Source organism: Danio rerio, chromosome 4 (assembly GCF_052040795.2).
Source record: "Danio rerio strain M-AB ecotype USA chromosome 4, GRCz13ab, whole genome shotgun sequence".
NCBI classification, from domain to species: domain Eukaryota; kingdom Metazoa; phylum Chordata; class Actinopteri; order Cypriniformes; family Danionidae; genus Danio; species Danio rerio.
In genome coordinates, this window is record NC_141024.2 from 59,430,001 (window position 1) to 59,444,275 (window position 14,275).

Below are 14,275 nucleotides of genomic sequence, written 5' to 3' on the forward strand. Positions count from 1 at the left end.
ACATTTATCAGAACTAATTTCAGACAAATAGATTTCTCTATTTATTGACTTCCCTATTTTATTGCTATAATACAAGCACTTTGTTAACTCTTTATTATAGTAATTGGAGAGTCTGATTTAATAAGTTCAAGGGTGAAGAGCCCAACTAAACCAGCCCCATTACGGTGACACAAAAAACACCTTAATTCCTGTTGGATCTCAATGAGAATAGTATGGAAGTCAAATCAGTCAGTAATAAGTGTGTCTGCTGTTGTTTGTAGAGTTGTTTAATGATCCTCTGCTGAGACTGAAGGTGTTTTATTTTATTTGATTTTATTTAATGTTGTAACTCAAGTCACTGTTTGTGTTTCTTGTTTCTTTTCTTCAGTAATTGTAATTATTAACAGCAGGTGTTCATCAGTGTCTGAATTCACTCATTAGTGTTCATTAAAACTGTCTGGTGAACTATATTAGTTAACTAGTGTATGGAATAGTGAACAAGGACACAAAGCGTGATTTCAAACACAGACTTCAAAACATCGAATCTGAACTCTGTTAGCTCACAGTTTTCTGCAGTTGGTTACTTTCTCGAAAACAAAAATGTTACCCAGAAAGCACTGTTTTTAACAAAATGTTACTGTTTTAGTGAAAAAACATTATTATACCGTAGAATCTGACCGTTTTTTAACAGCAATTTTTTACAGTGCACAGATTTGAAGATTTTAACAAAAATTTTAGCAAATAGATTAAAAGAAGTGATGCCAAAAATAGTTAAAACAACGGCCTATGCAATAAAAGGAAGAGACATAGCAGACATAACAATGAGCATAAAAGACATCATAGAATATATGAAGGAGAAAAAAGAGGAAGGATATATAATAAGTCTGGATTTTGAAAAAGCTTTTGATAGAGTTGAACACCAGTTTTTATTCAAAGTACTCAAAAAGTTTGGTTTTGGAGAAGTTTTTAGAAAATGGATAAAGATTTTGTATAAGGGTATTTTAACAAAAGTTAAATGTAATGGCTTTTTAACAGAATGTTTTAAAATAACAAGATCGATAAGGCAAGGATGTCCTCTGTCAGCACTTTTATATTCACTTGTGGCAGAACCCCTGGGCTTAGCTATCAACGAAGAAGAAAAAATAAAAGGAATTGAGATTGAAGAAAATAAAGTAAATAAAAACATGTTTCAATATGCAGATGACACTACATTAATAGTAAAAGGAAAAGAGAGTGTGAAAGAAGCCATGAAAATAGTACAACAATTTTGTAAAGGATCGGGGAGTAAAGTAAATGAAGACAAAACGGTTTATATGAAGTTTGGAAAGGAAACAGATTTAGCAGAATGCACCAATTTCAAAGAAGTAGAAGAAATCAAGATTTTAGGGGTTTTATTGGGGAAAGATGCCAGAAAAGCGAGAGATAAGATGTGGGAAGGTTTTTTAACAGATATAGAAAGGAGGTTAAATTACTGGAAACTAAGAACACTAACATTAAAAGGAAAAGTTTTGATTTTAAATGTTTTAATGGAGTCTAAATTGTGGCATGTTTTATATGTTTTAGAAATGCCAATGTGGATAGAAAAAAGGTTGAAAAAATGTTTTACTGATTTTTTATGGGGAGGTAAGCCACCAAGGATTGCTTTTAATACAGTTGTAGGGGAAATAGACAAAGGTGGGCTAGGTTTAATAGATGTAGAACAAAGAAAAATAGTTTAAGAGTGAAAAGAATAAAGAAGTATCTAGAAAAAGAAAACAAAGCAGAGTGGACAATGAAATATTTTTTAAACAAATGTGGTAATTTTAACATGGGAGATGGGATTTTACGGATGAAAACAAAAGCTTGGATGACAGAAAACTTACCTGAATTTTATAGAGAAATTTTAAGTGCGTGGGGGAATTTTTTAAAACAAGTGGAATATAGTCCACATGGAAGGGAAAACATTTTAAACCAACCTCTTTTCTTGAACAATAATATTTTAAGTCAAGGGAAGGTTTTATACTATAAGAAATGGATAGAAGTTGGGATTTTAAAAGTGCGGGACATTTTATAAGAATTTAAAGAAGGCTTTTTAACTGAACAATATGTTATAGACACAATGGAGGAGGCGAAAGAGGAATACAACAGAAAGGAATTGAGAAAAATCTTGACATAATTAAACAGGCGATTCCAAAAGAATGGATAAAAAGCATAGAAAATTTTGAAAAAGAAAAAGAAACAAAAGAAGTGTATGTGAAAACAGGTGAAAAAATATGCAATTTTAATGAATGTACTGTGAAAAATATTTATTGTTTTTTTTAGAGAGAATGTTTTTAAAGAACCAACAGCAAACAAATACTGGATAGAGAAATACAAAAATGTAAAAGCAAATGAAATATGGGGAAACATGAAAGGAAGGTATGTAGAAACAAAAGTCGAATGTCTAGAAGTTTTAATAAGGCACAAAGCAATCTTTTCTGATGTCATTTTAAACAAGATAGGGATGGAACAAAGTGGAATGTGTAAAGTATGTCAAAAAGAAGAAGAGGGTTTTTTACACATGTTTTTATATTGTCAAGAATTGGAAGGTTTTTTAAAAGATTGTAAAGTTTTAATTAAAGGACTACTTGGAGACTGGGATGAAAATGAAACAGAATGGAACAGAATAGTTATGTTGGGATGGAATAAGAACAATGAAAATAAGAAAATAGTAAACTTATGTATAATGCTGATGAAAAATGCAATGTGGGAAAGGAGAATTGTGGCAAAAAAAGAGAAAATGGTGATGGATGTATGGGGAATTTTTAAGAGGAAAATGGAGAGATATGTGGAAAAACTGTATATATATCATAAAAATGAGAACATTTTGAGTGAGCTGCACAAAATTCTGACGGACAAAGCATGTCAAGTTTTTAAAGAAATGAACTGGAAACTACCACATTTTTAATGTTTTTGAATATGAAATGATCTTTTAATGTCTGTTTTATTATGATTTACTGTAAAAGATTGTAATTGAAATTGATTCAATAAAAAAAAAAAAAAAAAAAAAAAAAAAAAAGAAATGCCCGATCTCATCTGAACTCGGAAGTAAAGCAGGGTCGGGCCTGGTTAGTACTTGGATGGGAGACCGCCTGGGAATACCAGGTGCTGTAAGCTTTTTGAAGTGCTTCATTTGGCAGCTGATTTAAATAGCCAACGCTTGACAGCCTCTTTCGCTTACGGCCATACCACCCTGGAAATGCCCGATCTCATCTGAACTCGGAAGTAAAGCAGGGTCGGGCCTGGTTAGTACTTGGATGGGAGACCGCCTGGGAATACCAGGTGCTGTAAGCTTTTCGAAGTGCTTCATTTGGCAGCTGATTTAAATAGCCAACGCTTGACAGCCTCTTTCGCTTACGGCCATACCACCCTGGAAATGCCCGATCTCATCTGAACTCGGAAGTAAAGCAGGGTCGGGCCTGGTTAGTACTTGGATGGGAGACCGCCTGGGAATACCAGGTGCTGTAAGCTTTTTGAAGTGCTTCATTTGGCAGCTGATTTAAATAGCCAACGCTTGACAGTCTCTTTCGCTTACGGCCATACCACCCTGGAAATGCCCGATCTCATCTGAACTCGGAAGTAAAGCAGGGTCGGGCCTGGTTAGTACTTGGATGGGAGACCGCCTGGGAATACCAGGTGCTGTAAGCTTTTCGAAGTGCTTCATTTGGCAGCTGATTTAAATAGCCAACGCTTGACAGCCTCTTTCGCTTACGGCCATACCACCCTGGAAATGCCCGATCTCATCTGAACTCGGAAGTAAAGCAGGGTCGGGCCTGGTTAGTACTTGGATGGGAGACCGCCTGGGAATACCAGGTGCTGTAAGCTTTTCGAAGTGCTTCATTTGGCAGCTGATTTAAATAGCCAACGCTTGACAGCCTCTTTCGCTTACGGCCATACCACCCTGGAAATGCCCGATCTCATCTGAACTCGGAAGTAAAGCAGGGTCGGGCCTGGTTAGTACTTGGATGGGAGACCGCCTGGGAATACCAGGTGCTGTAAGCTTTTCGAAGTGCTTCATTTGGCAGCTGATTTAAATAGCCAACGCTTGACAGCCTCTTTCGCTTACGGCCATACCACCCTGGAAATGCCCGATCTCATCTGAACTCGGAAGTAAAGCAGGGTCGGGCCTGGTTAGTACTTGGATGGGAGACCGCCTGGGAATACCAGGTGCTGTAAGCTTTTTGAAGTGCTTCATTTGGCAGCTGATTTAAATAGCCAACGCTTGACAGCCTCTTTCGCTTACGGCCATACCACCCTGGAAATGCCCGATCTCATCTGAACTCGGAAGTAAAGCAGGGTCGGGCCTGGTTAGTACTTGGATGGGAGACCGCCTGGGAATACCAGGTGCTGTAAGCTTTTCGAAGTGCTTCATTTGGCAGCTGATTTAAATAGCCAACGCTTGACAGCCTCTTTCGCTTACGGCCATACCACCCTGGAAATGCCCGATCTCATCTGAACTCGGAAGTAAAGCAGGGTCGGGCCTGGTTAGTACTTGGATGGGAGACCGCCTGGGAATACCAGGTGCTGTAAGCTTTTTGAAGTGCTTCATTTGGCAGCTGATTTAAATAGCCAACGCTTGACAGCCTCTTTCGCTTACGGCCATACCACCCTGGAAATGCCCGATCTCATCTGAACTCGGAAGTAAAGCAGGGTCGGGCCTGGTTAGTACTTGGATGGGAGACCGCCTGGGAATACCTGGGGCCTCATGTATCAACGCTGCGTACGCACAAAAACTTTGCGTACGCCAGGTTTCACGCTCAGAATCGCTCACGTTTGGATTTACTAACAATGAACTGAACGTGGGAATGTGCGCAGGTTCACGGCAGCTTTCTGGCAGGCGTACGCACATTTTTTGTGCGTGTCTGTTTTATTTCCATTGGCGACTCCTAGAGGCAGTTGTGTTAAATTCTTCTCTACAAAGTGTCTGATCCTTGCAATGGCAGCTGTATGAGACGGGTTCATCTAGCAGGTATATAAGGTTTCCATACCATACATTTGACCAGCTAAACATTAAAGCACAATCTGCAGCGGTCGCCTGTTTTCCCAATGTAATCTGAGTGATCTACTGCACGCACATTGCTATAAAGACACTATCTGAAGATAAATTTGCATGCGTGAATCAGAAACATTTCCATTCAATAAATGTGCAAATAAAATATGATGCACAAACTTATTAATGATTCCTACTTGTCTTTCTCGTGATAAATAGTGGGCAAAATCTGATATGTAGCGGGAAAAAAAAGAAGAAAGAATTCATCAGACGCTGGATTCGAACCGAGTTTGTGCTCGAACGTGTCAGCATATGATCATATGCTTCTTATGAGGTGCGCCACTGAGACTGCTAGGGGAACTGCAACAGTTTACAGATATAAACCACACTATTTCTTTTTTAAATGTACTCAGTGCGATGTTCAGACCCAACTGTGTTAACCGTATCAGCTAAACTCTCCCACTCTATTTTTTTCTTTTGTTGTTAATTCCGGAGAACAAACTTGCAAATAACACCGCTTTTCTCCGTTCTACCTCCGAAAGCAGCACCTCCAATTCACATTCTGTTCAAAGTTTCTCTTTTTGTTTGATTTTGCCGTTGCTTTTTCGTTGGGTTTTGCCATTAGCATAGTCATTAGCATATTCATACGGGGGAGGAGGCAGGGAGGGGTTTTGTGCTCGTGCATGTTGCGCTCAGTTTCACGTTCATTCAGATGTACGAAAGAATATGCGTGAGATTCGGCGTACGCAGTGTTTCATACATCTGAATTTTTTTCTGCGTACGCACATTTACAGCTTTGTGCGTACGCAATGTTTTAGTAAGATTTCCACGCAAGTCTTCGTACATGAGGCCCCAGGTGCTGTAAGCTTTTCGAAGTGCTTCATTTGGCAGCTGATTTAAATAGCCAACGCTTGACAGCCTCTTTCGCTTACGGCCATACCACCCTGGAAATGCCCGATCTCATCTGAACTCGGAAGTAAAGCAGGGTCGGGCCTGGTTAGTACTTGGATGGGAGACCGCCTGGGAATACCAGGTGCTGTAAGCTTTTTGAAGTGCTTCATTTGGCAGCTGATTTAAATAGCCAACGCTTGACAGCCTCTTTCGCTTACGGCCATACCACCCTGGAAATGCCCGATCTCATCTGAACTCGGAAGTAAAGCAGGGTCGGGCCTGGTTAGTACTTGGATGGGAGACCGCCTGGGAATACCAGGTGCTGTAAGCTTTTCGAAGTGCTTCATTTGGCAGCTGATTTAAATAGCCAACGCTTGACAGCCTCTTTCGCTTACGGCCATACCACCCTGGAAATGCCCGATCTCATCTGAACTCGGAAGTAAAGCAGGGTCGGGCCTGGTTAGTACTTGGATGGGAGACCGCCTGGGAATACCAGGTGCTGTAAGCTTTTCGAAGTGCTTCATTTGGCAGCTGATTTAAATAGCCAACGCTTGACAGCCTCTTTCGCTTACGGCCATACCACCCTGGAAATGCCCGATCTCATCTGAACTCGAAAGTAAAGCAGGGTCGGGCCTGGTTAGTACTTGGATGGGAGACCGCCTGGGAATACCAGGTGCTGTAAGCTTTTTGAAGTGCTTCATTTGGCAGCTGATTTAAATAGCCAACGCTTGACAGCCTCTTTTGCTTACGGCCATACCACCCTGGAAATGCCCGATCTCATCTGAACTCGGAAGTAAAGCAGGGTCGGGCCTGGTTAGTACTTGGATGGGAGACCGCCTGGGAATACCAGGTGCTGTAAGCTTTTTGAAGTGCTTCATTTGGCAGCTGATTTAAATAGCCAACGCTTGACAGCCTCTTTCGCTTACGGCCATACCACCCTGGAAATGCCCGATCTCATCTGAACTCGGAAGTAAAGCAGGGTCGGGCCTGGTTAGTACTTGGATGGGAGACCGCCTGGGAATACCAGGTGCTGTAAGCTTTTCGAAGTGCTTCATTTGGCAGCTGATTTAAATAGCCAACGCTTGACAGCCTCTTTCGCTTACGGCCATACCACCCTGGAAATGCCCGATCTCATCTGAACTCGGAAGTAAAGCAGGGTCGGGCCTGGTTAGTACTTGGATGGGAGACCGCCTGGGAATACCAGGTGCTGTAAGCTTTTCGAAGTGCTTCATTTGGCAGCTGATTTAAATAGCCAACGCTTGACAGCCTCTTTCGCTTACGGCCATACCACCCTGGAAATGCCCGATCTCATCTGAACTCGGAAGTAAAGCAGGGTCGGGCCTGGTTAGTACTTGGATGGGAGACCGCCTGGGAATACCAGGTGCTGTAAGCTTTTTGAAGTGCTTCATTTGGCAGCTGATTTAAATAGCCAACGCTTGACAGCCTCTTTCGCTTACGGCCATACCACCCTGGAAATGCCCGATCTCATCTGAACTCGGAAGTAAAGCAGGGTCGGGCCTGGTTAGTACTTGGATGGGAGACCGCCTGGGAATACCAGGTGCTGTAAGCTTTTCGAAGTGCTTCATTTGGCAGCTGATTTAAATAGCCAACGCTTGACAGCCTCTTTCGCTTACGGCCATACCACCCTGGAAATGCCCGATCTCATCTGAACTCGGAAGTAAAGCAGGGTCGGGCCTGGTTAGTACTTGGATGGGAGACCGCCTGGGAATACCAGGTGCTGTAAGCTTTTTGAAGTGCTTCATTTGGCAGCTGATTTAAATAGCCAACGCTTGACAGCCTCTTTCGCTTACGGCCATACCACCCTGGAAATGCCCGATCTCATCTGAACTCGGAAGTAAAGCAGGGTCGGGCCTGGTTAGTACTTGGATGGGAGACCGCCTGGGAATACCAGGTGCTGTAAGCTTTTCGAAGTGCTTCATTTGGCAGCTGATTTAAATAGCCAACGCTTGACAGCCTCTTTCGCTTACGGCCATACCACCCTGGAAATGCCCGATCTCATCTGAACTCGGAAGTAAAGCAGGGTCGGGCCTGGTTAGTACTTGGATGGGAGACCGCCTGGGAATACCAGGTGCTGTAAGCTTTTTGAAGTGCTTCATTTGGCAGCTGATTTAAATAGCCAACGCTTGACAGCCTCTTTCGCTTACGGCCATACCACCCTGGAAATGCCCGATCTCATCTGAACTCGGAAGTAAAGCAGGGTCGGGCCTGGTTAGTACTTGGATGGGAGACCGCCTGGGAATACCAGGTGCTGTAAGCTTTTCGAAGTGCTTCATTTGGCAGCTGATTTAAATAGCCAACGCTTGACAGCCTCTTTCGCTTACGGCCATACCACCCTGGAAATGCCCGATCTCATCTGAACTCGGAAGTAAAGCAGGGTCGGGCCTGGTTAGTACTTGGATGGGAGACCGCCTGGGAATACCAGGTGCTGTAAGCTTTTTCGAAGTGCTTCATTTGGCAGCTGATTTAAATAGCCAACGCTTGACAGCCTCTTTCGCTTACGGCCATACCACCCTGGAAATGCCCGATCTCATCTGAACTCGGAAGTAAAGCAGGGTCGGGCCTGGTTAGTACTTGGATGGGAGACCGCCTGGGAATACCAGGTGCTGTAAGCTTTTCGAAGTGCTTCATTTGGCAGCTGATTTAAATAGCCAACGCTTGACAGCCTCTTTCGCTTACGGCCATACCACCCTGGAAATGCCCGATCTCATCTGAACTCGGAAGTAAAGCAGGGTCGGGCCTGGTTAGTACTTGGATGGGAGACCGCCTGGGAATACCAGGTGCTGTAAGCTTTTTGAAGTGCTTCATTTGGCAGCTGATTTAAATAGCCAACGCTTGACAGCCTCTTTCGCTTACGGCCATACCACCCTGGAAATGCCCGATCTCATCTGAACTCGGAAGTAAAGCAGGGTCGGGCCTGGTTAGTACTTGGATGGGAGACCGCCTGGGAATACCAGGTGCTGTAAGCTTTTTGAAGTGCTTCATTTGGCAGCTGATTTAAATAGCCAACGCTTGACAGCCTCTTTCGCTTACGGCCATACCACCCTGGAAATGCCCGATCTCATCTGAACTCGGAAGTAAAGCAGGGTCGGGCCTGGTTAGTACTTGGATGGGAGACCGCCTGGGAATACCTGGTGCTGTAAGCTTTTCGAAGTGCTTCATTTGGCAGCTGATTTAAATAGCCAACGCTTGACAGCCTCTTTCGCTTACGGCCATACCACCCTGGAAATGCCCGATCTCATCTGAACTCGGAAGTAAAGCAGGGTCGGGCCTGGTTAGTACTTGGATGGGAGACCGCCTGGGAATACCAGGTGCTGTAAGCTATTCGAAGTGCTTCATTTGGCAGCTGATTTAAATAGCCAACGCTTGACAGCCTCTTTCGCTTACGGCCATACCACCCTGGAAATGCCCGATCTCATCTGAACTCGGAAGTAAAGCAGGGTCGGGCCTGGTTAGTACTTGGATGGGAGACCGCCTGGGAATACCAGGTGCTGTAAGCTTTTTGAAGTGCTTCATTTGGCAGCTGATTTAAATAGCCAACGCTTGACAGCCTCTTTCGCTTACGGCCATACCACCCTGGAAATGCCCGATCTCATCTGAACTCGGAAGTAAAGCAGGGTCGGGCCTGGTTAGTACTTGGATGGGAGACCGCCTGGGAATACCAGGTGCTGTAAGCTTTTCGAAGTGCTTCATTTGGCAGCTGATTTAAATAGCCAACGCTTGACAGCCTCTTTCGCTTACGGCCATACCACCCTGGAAATGCCCGATCTCATCTGAACTCGGAAGTAAAGCAGGGTCGGGCCTGGTTAGTACTTGGATGGGAGACCGCCTGGGAATACCAGGTGCTGTAAGCTTTTTGAAGTGCTTCATTTGGCAGCTGATTTAAATAGCCAACGCTTGACAGCCTCTTTCGCTTACGGCCATACCACCCTGGAAATGCCCGATCTCATCTGAACTCGGAAGTAAAGCAGGGTCGGGCCTGGTTAGTACTTGGATGGGAGACCGCCTGGGAATACCAGGTGCTGTAAGCTTTTCGAAGTGCTTCATTTGGCAGCTGATTTAAATAGCCAACGCTTGACAGCCTCTTTCGCTTACGGCCATACCACCCTGGAAATGCCCGATCTCATCTGAACTCGGAAGTAAAGCAGGGTCGGGCCTGGTTAGTACTTGGATGGGAGACCGCCTGGGAATACCAGGTGCTGTAAGCTTTTTGAAGTGCTTCATTTGGCAGCTGATTTAAATAGCCAACGCTTGACAGCCTCTTTCGCTTACGGCCATACCACCCTGGAAATGCCCGATCTCATCTGAACTCGGAAGTAAAGCAGGGTCGGGCCTGGTTAGTACTTGGATGGGAGACCGCCTGGGAATACCAGGTGCTGTAAGCTTTTCGAAGTGCTTCATTTGGCAGCTGATTTAAATAGCCAACGCTTGACAGCCTCTTTCGCTTACGGCCATACCACCCTGGAAATGCCCGATCTCATCTGAACTCGGAAGTAAAGCAGGGTCGGGCCTGGTTAGTACTTGGATGGGGGACCGCCTGGGAATACCAGGTGCTGTAAGCTTTTTGAAGTGCTTCATTTGCAGCTGATTTAAATAGCCAACGCTTGACAGCCTCTTTCGCTTACGGCCATACCACCCTGGAAATGCCCGATCTCATCTGAACTCGGAAGTAAAGCAGGTCGGGCCTGGTTAGTACTTGGATGGGAGACCGCCTGGGAATACCTGGGGCCTCATGTATCAACGCTGCGTACGCACAAAAACTTTGCGTACGCCAGGTTTCACGCTCAGAATCGCTCACGTTTGGATTTACTAACAATGAACTGAACGTGGGAATGTGCGCAGGTTCACGGCAGCTTTCTGGCAGGCGTACGCACATTTTTTGTGCGTGTCTGTTTTATTTCCATTGGCGACTCCTAGAGGCAGTTGTGTTAAATTCTTCTCTACAAAGTGTCTGATCCTTGCAATGGCAGCTGTATGAGACGGGTTCATCTAGCAGGTATATAAGGTTTCCATACCATACATTTGACCAGCTAAACATTAAAGCACAATCTGCAGCGGTCGCCTGTTTTCCCAATGTAATCTGAGTGATCTACTGCACGCACATTGCTATAAAGACACTATCTGAAGATAAATTTGCATGCGTGAATCAGAAACATTTCCATTCAATAAATGTGCAAATAAAATATGATGCACAAACTTATTAATGATTCCTACTTGTCTTTCTCGTGATAAATAGTGGGCAAAATCTGATATGTAGCGGGAAAAAAAAGAAGAAAGAATGTCATCAGACGCTGGATTCGAACCGAGTTTGTGCTCGAACGTGTCAGCATATGATCATATGCTTCTTATGAGGGCGCCACTGAGACTGCTAGGGGAACTGCAACAGTTTACAGATATAAACCACACTATTTCTTTTTTAAATGTACTCAGTGCGATGTTCAGACCCAACTGTGTTAACCGTATCAGCTAAACTCTCCCACTCTATTTTTTTTCTTTTGTTGTTAATTCCGGAGAACAAACTTGCAAATAACACCGCTTTTCTCCGTTCTACCTCCGAAAGCAGCACCTCCAATTCACATTCTGTTCAAAGTTTCTCTTTTTGTTTGATTTTGCCGTTGCTTTTTCGTTGGGTTTTGCCATTAGCATAGTCATTAGCATATTCATACGGGGGAGGAGGCAGGGAGGGGTTTTGTGCTCGTGCATGTTGCGCTCAGTTTCACGTTCATTCAGATGTACGAAAGAATATGCGTGAGATTCGGCGTACGCAGTGTTTCATACATCTGAATTTTTTTCTGCGTACGCACATTTACAGCTTTGTGCGTACGCAATGTTTTAGTAAGATTTCCACGCAAGTCTTCGTACATGAGGCCCCAGGTGCTGTAAGCTTTTCGAAGTGCTTCATTTGGCAGCCTGATTTAAATAGCCAACGCTTGACAGCCTCTTTCGCTTACGGCCATACCACCCTGGAAATGCCCGATCTCATCTGAACTCGGAAGTAAAGCAGGGTCGGGCCTGGTTAGTACTTGGATGGGAGACCGCCTGGGAATACCAGGTGCTGTAAGCTTTTTGAAGTGCTTCATTTGGCAGCTGATTTAAATAGCCAACGCTTGACAGCCTCTTTCGCTTACGGCCATACCACCCTGGAAATGCCCGATCTCATCTGAACTCGGAAGTAAAGCAGGGTCGGGCCTGGTTAGTACTTGGATGGGAGACCGCCTGGGAATACCAGGTGCTGTAAGCTTTTCGAAGTGCTTCATTTGGCAGCTGATTTAAATAGCCAACGCTTGACAGCCTCTTTCGCTTACGGCCATACCACCCTGGAATGCCCGATCTCATCTGAACTCGGAAGTAAAGCAGGGTCGGGCCTGGTTAAGACTTGGATGGGAGACCGCCTGGGAATACCAGGTGCTGTAAGCTTTTCGAAGTGCTTCATTTGGCAGCTGATTTAAATAGCCAACGCTTGACAGCCTCTTTCGCTTACGGCCATACCACCCTGGAAATGCCCGATCTCATCTGAACTCGAAAGTAAAGCAGGGTCGGCCTGGTTAGTACTTGGATGGGAGACCGCCTGGGAATACCAGGTGCTGTAAGCTTTTTGAAGTGCTTCATTTGGCAGCTGATTTAAATAGCCAACGCTTGACAGCCTCTTTTGCTTACGGCCATACCACCCTGGAAATGCCCGATCTCATCTGAACTCGGAAGTAAAGCAGGGTCGGGCCTGGTTAGTACTTGGATGGGAGACCGCCTGGGAATACCAGGTGCTGTAAGCTTTTTGAAGTGCTTCATTTGGCAGCTGATTTAAATAGCCAACGCTTGACAGCCTCTTTCGCTTACGGCCATACCACCCTGGAAAATGCCCGATCTCATCTGAACTCGGAAGTAAAGCAGGGTCGGGCCTGGTTAGTACTTGGATGGGAGACCGCCTGGGAATACCAGGTGCTGTAAGCTTTTCGAAGTGCTTCATTTGGCAGCTGATTTAAATAGCCAACGCTTGACAGCCTCTTTCGCTTACGGCCATACCACCCTGGAAATGCCCGATCTCATCTGAACTCGGAAGTAAAGCAGGGTCGGCCTGGTTAGTACTTGGATGGGAGACCGCCTGGGAATACCAGGTGCTGTAAGCTTTTCGAAGTGCTTCATTTGGCAGCTGATTTAAATAGCCAACGCTTGACAGCCTCTTTCGCTTACGGCCATACCACCCTGGAAATGCCCGATCTCATCTGAACTCGGAAGTAAAGCAGGGTCGGGCCTGGTTAGTACTTGGATGGGAGACCGCCGGGAATACCAGGTGCTGTAAGCTTTTTGAAGTGCTTCATTTGGCAGCTGATTTAAATAGCCAACGCTTGACAGCCTCTTTCGCTTACGGCCATACCACCCTGGAAATGCCCGATCCTCATCTGAACTCGGAAGTAAAGCAGGGTCGGGCCTGGTTAGTACTTGGATGGGAGCACCGCCTGGGAATACCAGGTGCTGTAAGCTTTTCGAAGTGCTTCATTTGGCAGCTGATTTAAATAGCCAACGCTTGACAGCCTCTTTCGCTTACGGCCATACCACCCTTGGAAATGCCCGATCTCATCTGAACTCGGAAGTAAAGCAGGGTCGGGCCTGGTTAGTTACTTGGATGGGAGACCGCCTGGGAATACCAGGTGCTGTAAGCTTTTTGAAGTGCTTCATTTGGCAGCTGATTTAAATAGCCAACGCTTGACAGCCTCTTTCGCTTACGGCCATACCACCCTGGAAATGCCCGATCTCATCTGAACTCGGAAGTAAAGCAGGGTCGGGCCTGGTTAGTACTTGGATGGGAGACCGCCTGGGAATACCAGGTGCTGTAAGCTTTTCGAAGTGCTTCATTTGGCAGCTGATTTAAATAGCCAACGCTTGACAGCCTCTTTCGCTTACGGCCATACCACCCTGGGAAATGCCCGATCTCATCTGAACTCGGAAGTAAAGCAGGGTCGGGCCTGGTTAGTACTTGGATGGGAGACCGCCTGGGAATACCAGGTGCTGTAAGCTTTTTGAAGTGCTTCATTTGGCAGCTGATTTAATAGCCAACGCTTGACAGCCTCTTTCGCTTACGGCCATACCACCCTGGAAATGCCCGATCTCATCTGAACTCGGAAGTAAAGCAGGGTCGGCCTGGTTAGTACTTGGATGGGAGACCGCCTGGGAATACCAGGTGCTGTAAGCTTTTCGAAGTGCTTCATTTGGCAGCTGATTTAAATAGCCAACGCTTGACAGCCTCTTTCGCTTACGGCCATACCACCCTGGAAATGCCCGATCTCATCTGAACTCGGAAGTAAAGCAGGGTCGGGCCTGGTTAGTACTTGGATGGGAGACCGCCTGGGAATACCAGGTGCTGTAAGCTTTTTGAAGTGCTTC

At 45.3% G+C, this 14,275-nt stretch overlaps 1 protein-coding gene, 47 non-coding genes and 3 pseudogenes across 48 annotated transcripts in view; 50 read left to right on the forward strand and 1 right to left on the reverse strand.

Moving 5' to 3' along the window:
- The window catches only part of LOC110439541 (NACHT, LRR and PYD domains-containing protein 3-like), a 601,035-nt gene that overhangs the window by 419,132 nt on the left and 167,628 nt on the right, over positions 1-14,275 (reverse strand). The window lies entirely within an intron of this gene.
- Positions 3,173-3,291, forward strand: LOC137491989 (5S ribosomal RNA). The gene has a single exon (XR_015486296.1). It is a non-coding gene; the product is annotated as a 5S ribosomal RNA (ribosomal RNA).
- LOC137491990 (5S ribosomal RNA) lies at positions 3,350-3,468 on the forward strand. The gene has a single exon (XR_015486297.1). It is a non-coding gene; the product is annotated as a 5S ribosomal RNA (ribosomal RNA).
- Positions 3,527-3,645, forward strand: LOC137491991 (5S ribosomal RNA). The gene has a single exon (XR_015486299.1). It is a non-coding gene; the product is annotated as a 5S ribosomal RNA (ribosomal RNA).
- Positions 3,704-3,822, forward strand: LOC137491992 (5S ribosomal RNA). The gene has a single exon (XR_015486300.1). It is a non-coding gene; the product is annotated as a 5S ribosomal RNA (ribosomal RNA).
- Positions 3,881-3,999, forward strand: LOC137491993 (5S ribosomal RNA). The gene has a single exon (XR_015486301.1). It is a non-coding gene; the product is annotated as a 5S ribosomal RNA (ribosomal RNA).
- On the forward strand, positions 4,058-4,176 carry LOC137491995 (5S ribosomal RNA). Its single transcript, XR_015486302.1, has one exon. It is a non-coding gene; the product is annotated as a 5S ribosomal RNA (ribosomal RNA).
- On the forward strand, positions 4,235-4,353 carry LOC137493646 (5S ribosomal RNA). The gene has a single exon (XR_015486303.1). It is a non-coding gene; the product is annotated as a 5S ribosomal RNA (ribosomal RNA).
- On the forward strand, positions 4,412-4,530 carry LOC137491996 (5S ribosomal RNA). The gene has a single exon (XR_015486304.1). It is a non-coding gene; the product is annotated as a 5S ribosomal RNA (ribosomal RNA).
- On the forward strand, positions 4,589-4,707 carry LOC137491997 (5S ribosomal RNA; annotated as a pseudogene).
- Positions 5,914-6,032, forward strand: LOC141382145 (5S ribosomal RNA). The gene has a single exon (XR_015486306.1). It is a non-coding gene; the product is annotated as a 5S ribosomal RNA (ribosomal RNA).
- LOC141382146 (5S ribosomal RNA) lies at positions 6,091-6,209 on the forward strand. Its single transcript, XR_015486307.1, has one exon. It is a non-coding gene; the product is annotated as a 5S ribosomal RNA (ribosomal RNA).
- Positions 6,268-6,386, forward strand: LOC141382147 (5S ribosomal RNA). Its single transcript, XR_015486308.1, has one exon. It is a non-coding gene; the product is annotated as a 5S ribosomal RNA (ribosomal RNA).
- On the forward strand, positions 6,445-6,563 carry LOC141383547 (5S ribosomal RNA). The gene has a single exon (XR_015489071.1). It is a non-coding gene; the product is annotated as a 5S ribosomal RNA (ribosomal RNA).
- LOC141382148 (5S ribosomal RNA) lies at positions 6,622-6,740 on the forward strand. The gene has a single exon (XR_015486309.1). It is a non-coding gene; the product is annotated as a 5S ribosomal RNA (ribosomal RNA).
- On the forward strand, positions 6,799-6,917 carry LOC141382149 (5S ribosomal RNA). Its single transcript, XR_015486311.1, has one exon. It is a non-coding gene; the product is annotated as a 5S ribosomal RNA (ribosomal RNA).
- Positions 6,976-7,094, forward strand: LOC141382150 (5S ribosomal RNA). The gene has a single exon (XR_015486312.1). It is a non-coding gene; the product is annotated as a 5S ribosomal RNA (ribosomal RNA).
- LOC141382151 (5S ribosomal RNA) lies at positions 7,153-7,271 on the forward strand. The gene has a single exon (XR_015486313.1). It is a non-coding gene; the product is annotated as a 5S ribosomal RNA (ribosomal RNA).
- Positions 7,330-7,448, forward strand: LOC141382152 (5S ribosomal RNA). Its single transcript, XR_015486314.1, has one exon. It is a non-coding gene; the product is annotated as a 5S ribosomal RNA (ribosomal RNA).
- On the forward strand, positions 7,507-7,625 carry LOC141382153 (5S ribosomal RNA). The gene has a single exon (XR_015486315.1). It is a non-coding gene; the product is annotated as a 5S ribosomal RNA (ribosomal RNA).
- Positions 7,684-7,802, forward strand: LOC141382154 (5S ribosomal RNA). The gene has a single exon (XR_015486316.1). It is a non-coding gene; the product is annotated as a 5S ribosomal RNA (ribosomal RNA).
- On the forward strand, positions 7,861-7,979 carry LOC141382155 (5S ribosomal RNA). The gene has a single exon (XR_015486317.1). It is a non-coding gene; the product is annotated as a 5S ribosomal RNA (ribosomal RNA).
- Positions 8,038-8,156, forward strand: LOC141382156 (5S ribosomal RNA). Its single transcript, XR_015486318.1, has one exon. It is a non-coding gene; the product is annotated as a 5S ribosomal RNA (ribosomal RNA).
- LOC141382157 (5S ribosomal RNA) lies at positions 8,215-8,333 on the forward strand. Its single transcript, XR_015486319.1, has one exon. It is a non-coding gene; the product is annotated as a 5S ribosomal RNA (ribosomal RNA).
- LOC141382158 (5S ribosomal RNA) lies at positions 8,393-8,511 on the forward strand. Its single transcript, XR_015486320.1, has one exon. It is a non-coding gene; the product is annotated as a 5S ribosomal RNA (ribosomal RNA).
- On the forward strand, positions 8,570-8,688 carry LOC141382159 (5S ribosomal RNA). The gene has a single exon (XR_015486322.1). It is a non-coding gene; the product is annotated as a 5S ribosomal RNA (ribosomal RNA).
- On the forward strand, positions 8,747-8,865 carry LOC141382160 (5S ribosomal RNA). The gene has a single exon (XR_015486323.1). It is a non-coding gene; the product is annotated as a 5S ribosomal RNA (ribosomal RNA).
- On the forward strand, positions 8,924-9,042 carry LOC141383027 (5S ribosomal RNA). The gene has a single exon (XR_015488188.1). It is a non-coding gene; the product is annotated as a 5S ribosomal RNA (ribosomal RNA).
- On the forward strand, positions 9,101-9,219 carry LOC141382161 (5S ribosomal RNA). Its single transcript, XR_015486324.1, has one exon. It is a non-coding gene; the product is annotated as a 5S ribosomal RNA (ribosomal RNA).
- Positions 9,278-9,396, forward strand: LOC141382162 (5S ribosomal RNA). The gene has a single exon (XR_015486325.1). It is a non-coding gene; the product is annotated as a 5S ribosomal RNA (ribosomal RNA).
- On the forward strand, positions 9,455-9,573 carry LOC141382163 (5S ribosomal RNA). The gene has a single exon (XR_015486326.1). It is a non-coding gene; the product is annotated as a 5S ribosomal RNA (ribosomal RNA).
- LOC141382164 (5S ribosomal RNA) lies at positions 9,632-9,750 on the forward strand. Its single transcript, XR_015486327.1, has one exon. It is a non-coding gene; the product is annotated as a 5S ribosomal RNA (ribosomal RNA).
- On the forward strand, positions 9,809-9,927 carry LOC141382165 (5S ribosomal RNA). The gene has a single exon (XR_015486328.1). It is a non-coding gene; the product is annotated as a 5S ribosomal RNA (ribosomal RNA).
- Positions 9,986-10,104, forward strand: LOC141382166 (5S ribosomal RNA). Its single transcript, XR_015486329.1, has one exon. It is a non-coding gene; the product is annotated as a 5S ribosomal RNA (ribosomal RNA).
- LOC141382167 (5S ribosomal RNA) lies at positions 10,163-10,281 on the forward strand. The gene has a single exon (XR_015486330.1). It is a non-coding gene; the product is annotated as a 5S ribosomal RNA (ribosomal RNA).
- LOC141382168 (5S ribosomal RNA) lies at positions 10,340-10,458 on the forward strand. The gene has a single exon (XR_015486331.2). It is a non-coding gene; the product is annotated as a 5S ribosomal RNA (ribosomal RNA).
- Positions 10,516-10,633, forward strand: LOC141383917 (5S ribosomal RNA; annotated as a pseudogene).
- LOC141382169 (5S ribosomal RNA) lies at positions 11,842-11,960 on the forward strand. The gene has a single exon (XR_015486333.1). It is a non-coding gene; the product is annotated as a 5S ribosomal RNA (ribosomal RNA).
- LOC141382170 (5S ribosomal RNA) lies at positions 12,019-12,137 on the forward strand. The gene has a single exon (XR_015486334.1). It is a non-coding gene; the product is annotated as a 5S ribosomal RNA (ribosomal RNA).
- On the forward strand, positions 12,196-12,313 carry LOC141382171 (5S ribosomal RNA; annotated as a pseudogene).
- Positions 12,372-12,489, forward strand: LOC141383548 (5S ribosomal RNA). The gene has a single exon (XR_015489072.2). It is a non-coding gene; the product is annotated as a 5S ribosomal RNA (ribosomal RNA).
- Positions 12,548-12,666, forward strand: LOC141382172 (5S ribosomal RNA). The gene has a single exon (XR_015486336.1). It is a non-coding gene; the product is annotated as a 5S ribosomal RNA (ribosomal RNA).
- LOC141382173 (5S ribosomal RNA) lies at positions 12,725-12,844 on the forward strand. The gene has a single exon (XR_015486337.2). It is a non-coding gene; the product is annotated as a 5S ribosomal RNA (ribosomal RNA).
- Positions 12,903-13,020, forward strand: LOC141382174 (5S ribosomal RNA). The gene has a single exon (XR_015486338.2). It is a non-coding gene; the product is annotated as a 5S ribosomal RNA (ribosomal RNA).
- On the forward strand, positions 13,079-13,196 carry LOC141382175 (5S ribosomal RNA). Its single transcript, XR_015486339.2, has one exon. It is a non-coding gene; the product is annotated as a 5S ribosomal RNA (ribosomal RNA).
- Positions 13,255-13,375, forward strand: LOC141382176 (5S ribosomal RNA). The gene has a single exon (XR_015486340.2). It is a non-coding gene; the product is annotated as a 5S ribosomal RNA (ribosomal RNA).
- On the forward strand, positions 13,434-13,554 carry LOC141382177 (5S ribosomal RNA). The gene has a single exon (XR_015486341.2). It is a non-coding gene; the product is annotated as a 5S ribosomal RNA (ribosomal RNA).
- Positions 13,613-13,731, forward strand: LOC141382178 (5S ribosomal RNA). Its single transcript, XR_015486342.1, has one exon. It is a non-coding gene; the product is annotated as a 5S ribosomal RNA (ribosomal RNA).
- Positions 13,790-13,909, forward strand: LOC141382179 (5S ribosomal RNA). Its single transcript, XR_015486344.2, has one exon. It is a non-coding gene; the product is annotated as a 5S ribosomal RNA (ribosomal RNA).
- LOC141382180 (5S ribosomal RNA) lies at positions 13,967-14,084 on the forward strand. The gene has a single exon (XR_015486345.2). It is a non-coding gene; the product is annotated as a 5S ribosomal RNA (ribosomal RNA).
- LOC141382181 (5S ribosomal RNA) lies at positions 14,143-14,261 on the forward strand. The gene has a single exon (XR_015486346.1). It is a non-coding gene; the product is annotated as a 5S ribosomal RNA (ribosomal RNA).